General features: G+C 41.9%; 1 protein-coding gene across 2 annotated transcripts in view; it reads right to left on the bottom strand.

The window, feature by feature from the left end:
* The window catches only part of DYM (dymeclin), a 351,414-nt gene extending 340,880 nt beyond the window's left edge, over nt 1-10,534 (bottom strand). Inside the window, exon 1 of one of the 2 annotated variants that reach the window (XM_075993890.1) lies at nt 10,224-10,534. The gene's annotated coding sequence lies outside the window, so the exon portion shown is untranslated. The remainder of the gene's footprint in view (nt 1-10,223) is intronic. The other variant, XM_012769895.3, reaches the window with a different exon arrangement.
* Nucleotides 10,535-13,228: the final 2,694 nt, after the last annotated feature.

Below are 13,228 nucleotides of genomic sequence, written 5' to 3'. Positions count from 1 at the left end.
TCAATGGGGACCATGGAAAAGATACGGACATTTAAGATCCCCCAACACCCATTTAAAAAACTGATTGCCACCTTACAGCAATGCCCACCACTCAACAAAACTCACTTACACCAAGAGCTTCTAATCAATTTTTGGAGCTTCCAATCAATTCTTAAATAAGAATGGACAGCCAACAATTATTAAACTTCTGAGGAAAGCCTCTAACATGAAATACAGAAACCAAAACAAACCTAAGAAAAGAATCATAGAAAACAGATGATTCTAAGAAAAAATTTAAAAATAAAATATACTATGCCCCCAGGCACTATTCTAAGTGTTTTACACACTGACTCATTTAATGCTCACCACAACCTATGAGGTAGTACTTTTATTTTTCTCATTGCCTAGATCATAAGTTGGCAAATTACAGCCCAAGGGCCAAATCCACCCTGCTGCCTTCAGAATGATTTGTACAGTTTTAAATGGTTGAAAAAAAATCAAAAGAATATTTTGTAACATGTGGAAATTATACAAATTAAAATTTCAGTATCCATTAAGCCTTATTAAAACACAGTCATGTTCATTTGTTTCCATATTGTCTATGGCTGTTTTTCTGATATATCAGCAGAGCTGAGTGGCTGCTACAGAGACCACATGTGGTGCCCTGATCCCTTTATACCAAGGGCACCACAAATCTCAATGACACAGTTATAACTCAACAGCATTTCAAGTGTCATGCATATTGCCATACTATGACTTTTTTAAATTACCAATGAATATCTATCATGTCAAAACAAGAAAATAAGTAGACCTTGAGGTCACACTTTTAAGTCACAGTGGAGTATAGATTTCTTTTTTTATCTAATTAGATGTAAAAGCATTTTGTTTATTATGTAATAGCACCAGAGCTGTGCCAGAAGAATACAATATAGGAAGCATTACCAGACTAAGCACTCACCACGATATCCTGACACGCCCTACCTCACAGCACTTACTCTCAACTCATGAGAGCAATGATCAGGAAAATTAGAAATTTTATAATGAAGTATCTCTTCATAGCAGAATGTCTTCACAAAAATTAAAAACTGAAAATGAAGACTGCAACAAAAGTAAATTTTCAAATGGCTCATTTGTTAACCAAGCAAAGAAAGGCATTTATCAATGGTAAGTTAATTAAATTGTGTTTGATTACAGCAGCCAAAGAAATGTGTCCAAAGAAAATAAACATATTGAACATCTTAGACTTTCAGTGAAAACAGCTGCTCAAAAAACAGTCTGTATGGAGCAATTATAGCCATGAATATGTCCAAACAAGTTAAGAAAATACTAATTCAGTACAACATGAAGTAGAATCTGCTAAGATGCATAACAACTGACAGTGGTAAAAATGTGTTGTGCAGCTGAAAAAAAGCTTAGCTGGACAACCTTAAAAATTCTGAAAATGAACCTTAACACTTGTACCCCCATAATATGCTAAAATATAAATAAATAAATAAATTCTGAAAATGCAAGGTATTTAAAGCCTATGGTTATTCATTGTATCATCTATCAGCAAGTACTATGTAGAAAATATTTGAATCTATTGTGTATTTTGAAACTGGAGCATCAAAAGTAAACTTTATTCCCTCTTATGAACTTAACTATCACCAACTTCATGAAATTTTTGTCAGAAATATAAAGTGAACATCTTGGCCAGGTATGGTGGCTCACGCCTGTATGCCTAACACTTTGGGAGTCCAAGACTAGAGGAATACTTGAAGCCAGGAGTTTGAGACCAGCCTGGGCAAAGAAGCAAGACCCCATCTCTATAAAAAAATTAAAAATTAGCTGGGCATGGCAGCATGCACATGTAGTCCCAGGTACTCGAGGCAGTGAGCTATGATGATACCACTGTACTCTAGACTGGGCAACAGAGATTCAAAAAAAAAAAAAAAATTAAAAACTAAAGCCAAACATCTTGACATGTCCTATCACATAAGAATGCAATGGCTGGCCAGGCGCAGTGGTTCACGCCTGTAATCCTAGCACTCTGGGAGGCCCAGGCAGGCGGATTGCTCGAGATCAGGAGTTCGAAACCAGCCTGAGCAAGAGTGAGACCCCGTCTCTAGTATAAATAGAAAGAAATTAATTGGCCAACTGATAGATATAGAAAAAATTAGCTGGGCATGGTAGCATATGCCTGTAGTCCCAGCTACTCGGGAGGCTGAGGCAGCAGGATTGCTTGAGCCCAGGAGTTTGAAGTTGCTGTGAGCTAGGCTGATGCCACAGCACTCACTCTAGCCTGGGCAACAAAGCATGACTCTGTCTCAAAAAAAAAAAAAAAAAAGAAAGAAAGAAAGAAGAAAAGCAAGAAAGCAAGAAAGCAAGAAAGCAAGAAAGCAAGGAAGCAAGAAAGCAAGAAAGCAAGAAAGCAAGCAAGCAAGCAAGCAATGGCTTAGCAGTAGCAGAGTTTTATTGAAATTTTTCAAGCTCAGGGTTGAGACTGAAATTTTTCTGAATAAAAAGAATATCTCTCAACTACTATTATATTATCAAAGACTGAAAGGCTGTGGAAATTAGTTTTTGCTGCAGACTTGATAGTATTTTGTAATGAATTCAACCTAAAACTAAAAGGCCAACAGTACCTACATGCAAAACCTATAGTTAGGTAAAGTCATTTCAAGAAAAGATGATATTGCTTGAATTACAAGTAATGTCAACCTGCTTTATGGAATTCCAATGCTGTGAAAAATTAAAACAAGATCTCCATTCCCACACAAATATGCAGGAAATATATTTTCCAAAATCATAGTAAGAGTTTCAGCAGCATTTTTCAGACCTCAATGCAACTACAAAAGAATATTCCACATTTCAAAAACCACTTAACTGTGCAATTAGAAGCTTCCACCTAACCCTTAATTGGAAGTGATTAGTATGCAAAGTAATGATTTGCTAAAAGGTAAGTATCAAGAAAAGAATCCAACAGAATTCTGTAAATGCTTCCCAAGCAACGAATATGCTCTATTAAAACCATAGGCTGGGCACAGTGGCTCACATCTATAATCTCAGCATTCTGGGAGGCCAAGGTGAGAGGATGGCTTCAGGCCAGGAGTTCAAGACCAGCCTGGGCAACATAGCGAGACCCCCATCTCTATAAAAAATTTAAAAACTGGCCAGACATGGTGATGTGCACCTATAGTGCCAGCTACTTGAGAGGCAGAAGAATCGCTTAAGGCCAGGAATTTGAGGCTACAATAAGCAATGATCATGCCACTACACTCCATCCTGGGCAACAAAGCAAGATCCTGTCTCTTAAAAAAAAAAGAGGTATTTTCATTTAATTCTCTAACAAGCATATAAGGTTATTTTTCCTAGTAAAGTTTTTAGGAAATATTAGGAAATAGGAAATATTAGGCCCATTTTACAGATAAGAAAACTGAAATTCAAAAAGGTTGAGTAACCAACCAAATGACAGAAGTAGAATTCAAACCTAGAGTTTTAGGAAGTATACAGGGTTAGTCTGGAGTCCACAGACAGAGAAACTAATTATGAAGTATGACAGAAAAAGCTAATCACCTATCCAATCTAGTCCTTTCTTCCTTTTAATTAACAGACTCTGATTTTTCTGGCTAGGCACATTCCTGTCCAGCTAAAGGATATACTTAAGTCTCTTTATGAGTGGATAGCTACTTCTTTGTCCCTTCCTCCATCCTACTGCCTGGAACACAGATGTTTCAGCTAGAACTCCTACATCCATCCTGTACCCAGAAATCAAGGGCCACATCCTAGGGATGACAAAATAAGAAATGCAAAGAGGCTGGGTCCCTGATGACAGTGGAGCTGCCATACCAGCCTTGAATTGTCTACCTCTGGACTTCCTTTACATGAGAACAAACTAATAACATGTTTAAGCTATGATTTTTCAGGTCTCTGTTACTCATAACCAAACCTAATCCTAAGTGACAGGAAAGACCTTGAAACTATTCTAAGGGATGCATGAGCTATTTTAAAGGAAGAATTGTCAAGATTCAATGACTGACTCTAACAAAGAAATTTATTACCAGTCATATGAAATACAAAATATTTTTAAAAAATAATTCTTCCAATGTCCTTATTGGAGTTTCAGCCATTTTTGGTGTCCATATTTTTAAAGAATGTGATAAAAATTAGAGAAGATATCAAAAAGTACTAACCAAACTTCCTTAAAGGAATGAAGAAAATAAAGCCTTTTAGTAAATAAGACCTAGAAGTTGTTCCCAACTCCACCAGTTTGTCTAGAAATAAGTTATGAGAATAACTTACAAACTGTTTAAAAGCAGAGCATTAAACACCACTAAAAACTTTACTAGGAAAAATAACCTTAAAGACAGGAGCAGATATTTAATAACTCCCATTGCACTTCCCGATAAGTGGAACACTAAAACACACCACTGTCAGACAGCCAAGACCTTCACATCTAGAGACAGTCAAGACTTCAACAGCTAAGTAGAAAAGTGGAACTCCCCCCAGGAAGCAGGATAACAAAATACAGGGATTCAGGAAATCCTTTCCACCTCTAAAATTAGTCTTTTCTCTCGGTCCCTAGGAAAGGAAGAACAGCAATGACTATGCTACCACTCTGGTTTTCAAGCTCACAGCACTCAACTATGCCCAGCTGAGTCACAGAAGAACTTGAGAAGGGACTGACTTCAAGTCCGTATCTCACAGTAGCTCACTCTGCCTGAAAATTTTCTCTCGCTATCATTAAGAGTCTTCTCTTCTGCAAAATTTGGGGTGCTTGGCCGGGCGCTGTGGCTCACGCCTGTAATCCTAGCTCTTGGGAGGCCGAGGCGGGCGGATTGCTCAAGGTCAGGAGTTCAAAACCAGCCTGAGCAAGAGCGAGACCCCGTCTCTACTATAAATAGAAAGAAATTAATTGGCCAACTGATATATATATATAAAAAAAATTAGCCGGGCATGGTGGTGCATGCCTGTAGTCCCAGCTACTCGGGAGGCTGAGGCAGGAGGATCGCTTGAGCCCAGGAGTTTGAGGTTGCTGTGAGCTAGGCTGACGCCACGGCACTCACTCTAGCCTGGACAACAAAGAGAGACTCTGTCTCAAAAAAAAAAAAAAAAAAAAAAAATTTGGGGTGCTTTTATCTACCATTGGGACAGAGAGTCCCTGCCCTCTCACCATGGGCAAGAGAACCATCATGGCTGCAGAGTCCTATGTTTTTAAGTATCAGTTTAGCATTTTAAATATATGTGTGTCTACACACACACATGCACACATTCAGATTACAAGCATACAATACTTTTTATCCATGAATATGAAAAAAAAGACCAAAAGGAAATATAGAAAAACTTTACATGGCATTATCATGTTTTTATACTTAATCATTTTTTTTTTTTTTTTTTTTTTTTTTTTTTGAGACAGAGTCTCGCTTTGTTGTCCAGGCTAGAGTGAGTGCCGTGGCGTCAGCCTAGCTCACAGCAACCTCAAACTCCTGGGCTCGAGTGATCCTTCTGCCTCAGCCTCCCAGGTAGCTGGGACTACAGGCATGCGCCACTATGCCCGGCTAATTTTATATATATATATCAGTTGGCCAATTAATTTCTTTCTATTTATAGTAGAGACGGGGTCTCGCTCTTGCTCAGGCTGGTTTTGAACTCCTGACCTTGAGCAATCCGCCCGCCTCGGCCTCCCAAGAGCTAGGATTACAGGCGTGAGCCATAGCGCCCGGCCTATACTTAATCATTTTTAAAGGTCTCATTTTACCAAAGCTTACACGCTAAGGGTCACAGCTATTTCCATATATTTGTTTGTAGTCACTAAAAATAAAAATGGAATAGTCCTCTCTAGCTCTAACCATTCCCATCATCTACAATTCTTTTTTTTCTTTTTTGAGACAGAGTCTCACTCTGTTGTTGTGGCGTCAGCCTAGTTCACAGCAACTTCCAACTCCTGGGCTCAAGCAATCCTCCTGCCTCAGCCTCCCAAATAGCTGGAACTACAGCATGTGCCACCATGCCCAGCTAATTTTATTTATATATGTGTGTGTGCATGTGTGTGTGTGTGTGTGTATTTTCTTTTTTTAGTTGTCCAGCTAATTTCTCTCTATTTTTTTTCAGTAGAGATGGGGGTCTCACTCTTGCTCAAACTGGTCTCAAACTCCTGAGCTCAAGCAATCCACCCGGCTGGGCCTCCCAGAGTGCTAGGATTGTAGGTGTGAGCCACCATGCCAGGCCCATCATCTATAATTCTAAGCAAAAGATGGGCATCTCATTGTATATATAGCAGCAAAAGAAATCATCTACTTTCCTAAACCTCAGCAAAATATTCCAAAACACTTTGCAATTGGCAGAATACATAACCTCCAAAGATGTCCACATCCTAATCCGTGGAACCTGTGACCGTGTTACCTGCAAAGGGGACTTTGTAAGTCTTACTAAAGACCTTGACATGGGTAAATTATCCTTAATTACCCAAGCGGATCTGATATAATAACACTGGTCCTTAAAAACAGAACTTTTCCCAGCTGTGGTCACAGAGGAGCCTACAGAAGAATGATCAGAGAAATGCAACACTGGTGGCTTTAAAGATCGAGAAAGAGGGCCACAAGCCAAGGAGAGTGGCAGCCTCTAGGAGCTGGAAGAGGCAAGGAAATAGATGCTCCCCTAGAAACCTTGGCCAAGAACACAGCCTTGCTGACACACTGATTTTAGCCTGGTGAAAAACATTTCAGACTTCTAACCTACAGAACTACAAAATAATAAATGTGTTGTTTTAAGGCACTAAATTTGTAATTTGTTACAGCAGTCATGGAAAACCAATCCACACATATTAAACAACTTCTCACAATGTGTGAAATTATCTAGAGGAGAAAAGCATAATCAAATTGCCTAAATATTTAGAGCAATACAAGAAAGTGATTTGTACATGTTGCTGTATGTTTCATTTTTATTTGTCTCCTGTTCTCACAAAGTTCTACTCATTAAAAAGCCAGCCAAAGTGACAATTCTTCAAACTTTTTGTAGAATGATCCATATTAATCAAAAAAAAGGGAACAATCAGAGCCCAGCACAGTGGCTCACACCTGTAATCCCAGCTCTTTAGGAGGCCAAGACAGGAGGACCACTTGAAGCCAGGAGTTTGAGACCACCGCACTCCAGCCTGGGCAAGTGCAGATCACGAAAGTGAGATCCTGTCTCTAAAAAATAAAATAAATTTAAAAATAAAAATACAGTAAGTCTTTCTAGATATTGATGATATTAAGAGCTTACTATTATTTTCTATAAGTGTAATGATATTGTGGCCATATTAAAAACAGAAAACAACTCAATCTTCTACAAATATATATACTAAAATATTTACAGATGAAATGGTATGCCTATGATTTCCTTTAAAATAACTGGGAGTGGGGACAGGAATGGATAGGGATATAGATGAAACTAAATTTGCATGAGCTAATATTTATTGGAGCTGGGTAATGTGTATGTGGGAGTATATTATATTATGTCACTGTCTGAACTTTTTTTTTTTTTAAGACAGAGTCTTGCTTTGTTGCCGAGGCTAGAGTGAATGCCCTGGCATCAGCCTAGCTCACAGTAACCTCAATCTCCTGGGCTCAAGCGATCCTGCTGCCTCAGCCTCCCGAGTAGCTGGGACTACAGGCATGCGCCACCAGGCCCAGCTAATTTTTTCTATATATATATTAGTTAGCCAATTAATTTCTTTCTATTTATAGTAGAGACGGGGTCTCGCTCTTGCTCAGGCTGGTTTCAAACTCCTGACCTCAAGCAATCCGCCCGCCTCAGCCTCCCAGAGTGCTAGGATTACAGGCGTGAGCCACCACACCCGGCCACTGTCTGAACTTTTCTATATTTAAAAGGTGCAAGAACAATGTCCTTGCACAAGGTGCAAAAAACTGTCCTTTTTTTTTTTTTGAGACAGAGTCTCACTTTGTTGCCCAGGCTAGAGTGAGTGCGGTGGCGTCAGCCTAGCTCACAGCAACCTCAAATTCTTGGTCTCAAGCAATCCTGCTGCCTCAACCTCCCGAGTAGCTGGGACTACAGGCATGCACCACCATGCCCGGCTAATTTTTTCTATATCTATCAGTTGGCCAATTAATTTCTTTCTATTTATAGTAGAGATGGGAGTCTTGCTCTTGCTCAGGCTGGTTTCGAACTCCTGATCTCGAGCAATCCGCCTGCCTAGGCCTCTCAGAGTGCTAGGACTACAGGCATGAGCCACCGTGCCTGGCCGAAAAAAGTCCTTGACCTACCTGTCATAACACAGACTTCATATCAGCTGAATCTCTTTCCTTTTTTATTTATTTTTTTTTGAGAGAGAGAGTCTCACTCTGTTGCCCGAGCCTGTGGCATCAGCCTAGCTCACACCAACCTCAAACTCCTGGGCTCAAGCAATCCTCCTGCCTTAGCCTCCCAAGTAGCTAGGACTACAGGCATGCGCCACGATGGCCAGCTAATTTTTTTCCTGCATATTTATAGTTGTCCAGCTAATTTCTCTTTATTTTTAGTAGAGATGGGGCCTCGCTCTTGCTCAGGCTGGTCTTGAACTCCTGAGCTCCAACAATCCGCCCACCCCGGCCTCCCAGAGTTCTAGGACTATAGGCGTGAGCCACCGCGCCAGGCCTGAATCTCTTTCCTATTCACATTGCCCCACCTCAATTCTCTGCCACTTAAACCACTGGCAACTGATACCCTCATCAATTATTCCTTTTTTTTTTTTGAGACAGAGTCCTAGCTCAGTTGCCCTGGGTAGAATGCAGTGGCATCATCATAGCTAATTGCAACCTCAAACTCCTAGGCTCAAGTGATCCTCCTGCCTCAGCCTCCCAAGTTGCTAGGACTACAGGCTCCTGCCCAGATGCCCAGCTAATTTTTCTATTTTTAGTAGAGACAGGGTCTCCTTCCTACTGAGAATGGTCTTGAACGATGCTCAAGCAATCCTCCCACCTCAGCCTCCCAGAGTGCTAGGAATACAGATGTGAACCACCGCACCCAACCAATTATTCTTTAATCCCAATTCATTTTGCCCTATTTATTAACTTTATGAGCTAAAGCAAGTCACCTAACTTCTAAAAGACTGGTTCTTTATTTGCAGAATGGGAATATTCGCACTTGCCCAGTCTATCTTTGAGCTGCTGAGAGGATTATCTGAAATAAAAACTGCAAAGTAAGATAATCATTCTAGAAACCCACATAATCACATATTTCATCCTATAGATCTTCTTCCCTTCCACCTCCAGTTCCTCTCTTGAGCCCTCATCAACCCAAGCACCTGGGTTCCTCTGGTAAAGTTAGACTCCTCTCCACCACCTCCACTCCCCAAGTGTTCATCTTTCAGCACAGCACCCTCTCTACACACCCCTCTCTCCAATCCCACATCCTCTTTGATGGCTCTCACTCTATCTGCCCCCCTAGGCAGTCTATTCTGGGTACCCCCTTTGCTAACATTATTACAATCATCCACCTCTTCTCTACCCCTTTTTCAGTACTTTGATCTAATCATCTTTATCACCCTACTACCTTCAAACCCCACTACTGCCCCCAGTTCACAAACACCCACCCTTTCATCCTTCAGTTAAAACACAATTAATTGCTCAGGCACATCCATGGGACAGAAAGTAGACTGGCAGTTGCAGGAGGTGGGGAAAGGGGCAATGAGGCGTGATTGCTAAATGGGTACGGGCTTCTTTTGGGGGTGATAAAAATGTTCTGAAGTTAGATGGTGGTGACGGCTGCACAATCCCGTGAATATACTAAAACCACTTCATTGTACTTTTAAAGGGTGAACTTTACGGTATGTGAATTATATCAATAAAATGTGTACGTAAAAAAGAAAAACAACTACTGCTCACCCTGTCCATCACACGCCCATTTGTCAGGCCAACATCGCCCCATCTCCGGAAGCATCGACTTGCCCTACGGTAACCCCCCAACTCCCAACACCAGGCTGGACCGAGGTCCCTCCCACTCTCCATTAACACACCCCTCAGCGCTCGGCGGGGCGGGGGCTGCCGGCCCGCTCTCGCAGCTCAGACACAGACCCGCGGGGTGGCCCGGGCCCCCACCGGTGGGAAGGGCCCCTCCTCCCCCGCGCCAGCGGAGCCCCCTCACGTCCCGGCGCCGACGGGGAGCGGAGGTGTCCCCTAACCCGCTCTGACAGGGGGCGGGAGAGAGGGGGCGGGAGAGAGGGGGCGGGGGTGGCCCGCCGGGTTTCCAGACAGGGCCGCGCTGCCGGGGGCGGCGCCACAGCCCACCTGTCTCAGCCGGCGGGGAGATCTGCTTCCAGCTCCACAGACCGACGGACGGGCGGGTGGCAGAGGGGATCAGTAGAAGCCGCGGTCGCCGCCGCAGCCCGGGGTGGCGCACGCCGGCTCAGGCCTCCATGTTTCCACGTCTCTGCAGGTCCGGCTCCGGTTCCGGCTGTGGCTCGGCTCCGGCTTGGGTCCAGCCCGGGCCGCTTCGGTGAGGAGGCCGGGAGACGGCGACAGAAGAGGGAAGCAACCGTGAACGCGGCTAGGGAGCGAACGGCCGGGCGCGCGCCAGCCGGGCGGTCACGTGGCACGCGACGCGCGGGTGCCTCTGGGAAACGTAGTCCCTCGGGCGTCCCTGACTCCTCCACCCTCCTAACGCCTCCCGGGCAGCCACAAAGCCACGTGGCCAGCGTGCTGGCTCGCTTACCCTGCACCATTTGTTCTGGCGGCTTACCTCTCTTAAGCGAGACCCCTGTTAATTTCAACTAAACAACCATCCCAAAGTCAAGCAGTTTCTTGTGGGGCTCTGAAGAATTGAGAAATAGGAAAATAATTTTTGATGGAGGCAGCAGCCTGCGATATTGTCAGAAAGGACAAGTCCCACAGGAAAGAATATCAATATGATGTAGTGCCAAAAGTATGGAATTTGAAGTCAAATGAGCTGAGATTACCAGGTTGACATCCTCGAGCAAATTATTTAACCTCTCCCAGCTAGTGTCCTTATCTAAAATATGCACATGAGAAATATGTACATGAGAATGAGTCTGCCCTCCATGATTGTTGACATTACGGCAGTAATAATTAATAATTCACAGTATAGGTTTTATATTTGCTGTGCAATATTATCTTGTTTATTTCTCAAAATAACCGTATAGAACAGTTATCTTTATTTCCATTATATAGCCATTATGTGCTAATGTACTCTTTAAAGTACTACACAAATATTGTTCCTTTCCAGCATTGACTGCCAATAAGTTCACTAAGCTTGCAGAATTATAACAAGAAAACATTAAAACGCAAGGTACCTAGCTAAAAAGAGATGGGAAGTATTTGATAGCCATTGTAAAAAATTCTATGGATGCATATTTACTGGAAAACATGATATGTTGAGTGGAAACAGTATATATAGTATTACCCAATTTTCATATGTGCCCAGGGAGAAAAAAAGACTAAAAGAATACTAACAATATTACAACTTTGGGTAATGAGATCATGTGTGACTAAAATTAGTTTTTCCCTATGTGTTTTCTACTTTTCATGCAAGGAATCTGAACTGCATGTATAATTTTACTTTTTTTTTTGAGACAGAGTCTCACTCCGTTGCCCGGCCTAGCGTGCTGTGGCATCAGTCTAGCTCACAGCAACCTCAAACTCCTGGGTTCAAGTGATCCTCCTGCCTCAGCCTCCCGAGTAGCTAGGACTACAAGCATGTGCCACCATGCCTGGCTAATTTTTTCTATATATTTTTAGTTGTCCAGCTAATTTCTTTCTAATTTTAGTAGAGATGGGGTCTTGCTCTTGCTCAGGCTAGTCTTGAACTCCTGACTTGGAGCGATCCTCCTGCCTCAGCCTCCCAGAGTGTTAGGATTACAGGCGTGAGCAGCCTATAGTTTCACTTATAAATTGTAGCAAAAAGAGAATCAAGCATCAAAACCAAACTCAAAGCATTTTGTAATTTTGCCTAGTGTACACTCTACTCCCCGGAAATTAACCCAGCAACAGTTATGAGCATCTCTTTAAAACTGGCTTTGTAGGCCAAGAAGCTAGGCAAACGTCACAAATCAAAGGTACAATTAGGAATGGTTTTTACAATTTAGGAAAGCATAATTTGGAGTAGCAGTCCTTCAGTAACTTTACTGTACATGTAATGTGTGAAGTATTATCCTTGGTCATCAACTTTCAAACTGCCTACAGAAGTATCATGATAACTGTTACTAACTCAACTACAGGGTCTAATTAGTGCAAAAACACCAATAAGAAAGCCATGAAATCCTTCTAAATGAAATGAGGTATCCTGGATTGGATCCTGGAACCAAAACAGCCAATAGTGGGAAAACTGATGAAATCCAAATGAAGTATGGAGTTTAGATAAGGGTATTGTACCAATGCTAATTTCTTAGTTTTGATAAATGTGCCATATTTAAATGTGCATATTAACATATGTAAGATGTTAATATTAAAGGAAGCTGGGGGAAGGATATACAGTAACTCTCTATACCTTGAAACTCTTCTGTAAATCTAAAATTATTCCATGTGGTAGGCAAGATAATGGGCCTCCCTACAGATGCCTACATCTTAATCCCCGGAACCTGTGAATATTTTGGGTTACATGGCAAAGGGAAATTAAGGCTGCAGATGGCGTTAAGATTGCTAATCAGCTGACCTTAAAATAGGGAGATTATCCCTATCCCAGCCATTCCAATTAGACCTGTCAGGAAAGAAGACAGGAGTGGAATGGTTCCTAGCAGTTGCTTGAATATACCAGGCATGCTCCCAGCTCTGAGCTTTTTAAACACCTGCTGTTGCCTCTGCTTGAACCTTTCTTTTCCTTTTTTAAATAGTTAACATTGTATTTATTGCATGCCAAATACCAGACATCACTCTAGGCACTGGGATGTTACAGATCAACTGAATTATTTGTTGCTTTCAAGGAGCTTATATTCTGGTGGGAGATGACAAGGAAATAAACAAACATTATAATTAAGGCACTTAGACCACTGTTAAGACTTTCTTCCTTATCTCCTCTAAGACTCTGGTCAAATGTGACATTATCAAAGAGCCTTTTCTTATTTACCCTATGTAAAATAGCAATACCTCCCAACCCTCTCCTCCTTTCTATGGCTCCAGCACTCTCATTCTTTTTGCATCCTTGATATTCCCATATGAAATTTAATCACCTCCTGACACATTATATAACTATCTGGAATGTAAGCTCCATGAGGCAGGGACTTTGGTTCATTGTCATAGCCCAAGGTTCACAGTGAGCACTTAGCAAGCATTTTTTTGAA

Source organism: Microcebus murinus, chromosome 17 (assembly GCF_040939455.1).
Source record: "Microcebus murinus isolate Inina chromosome 17, M.murinus_Inina_mat1.0, whole genome shotgun sequence".
NCBI classification, from domain to species: domain Eukaryota; kingdom Metazoa; phylum Chordata; class Mammalia; order Primates; family Cheirogaleidae; genus Microcebus; species Microcebus murinus.
The sequence above is the reverse complement of the archived record's forward strand: the minus strand, read 5'-3'. Positions and strand labels throughout refer to the sequence as shown.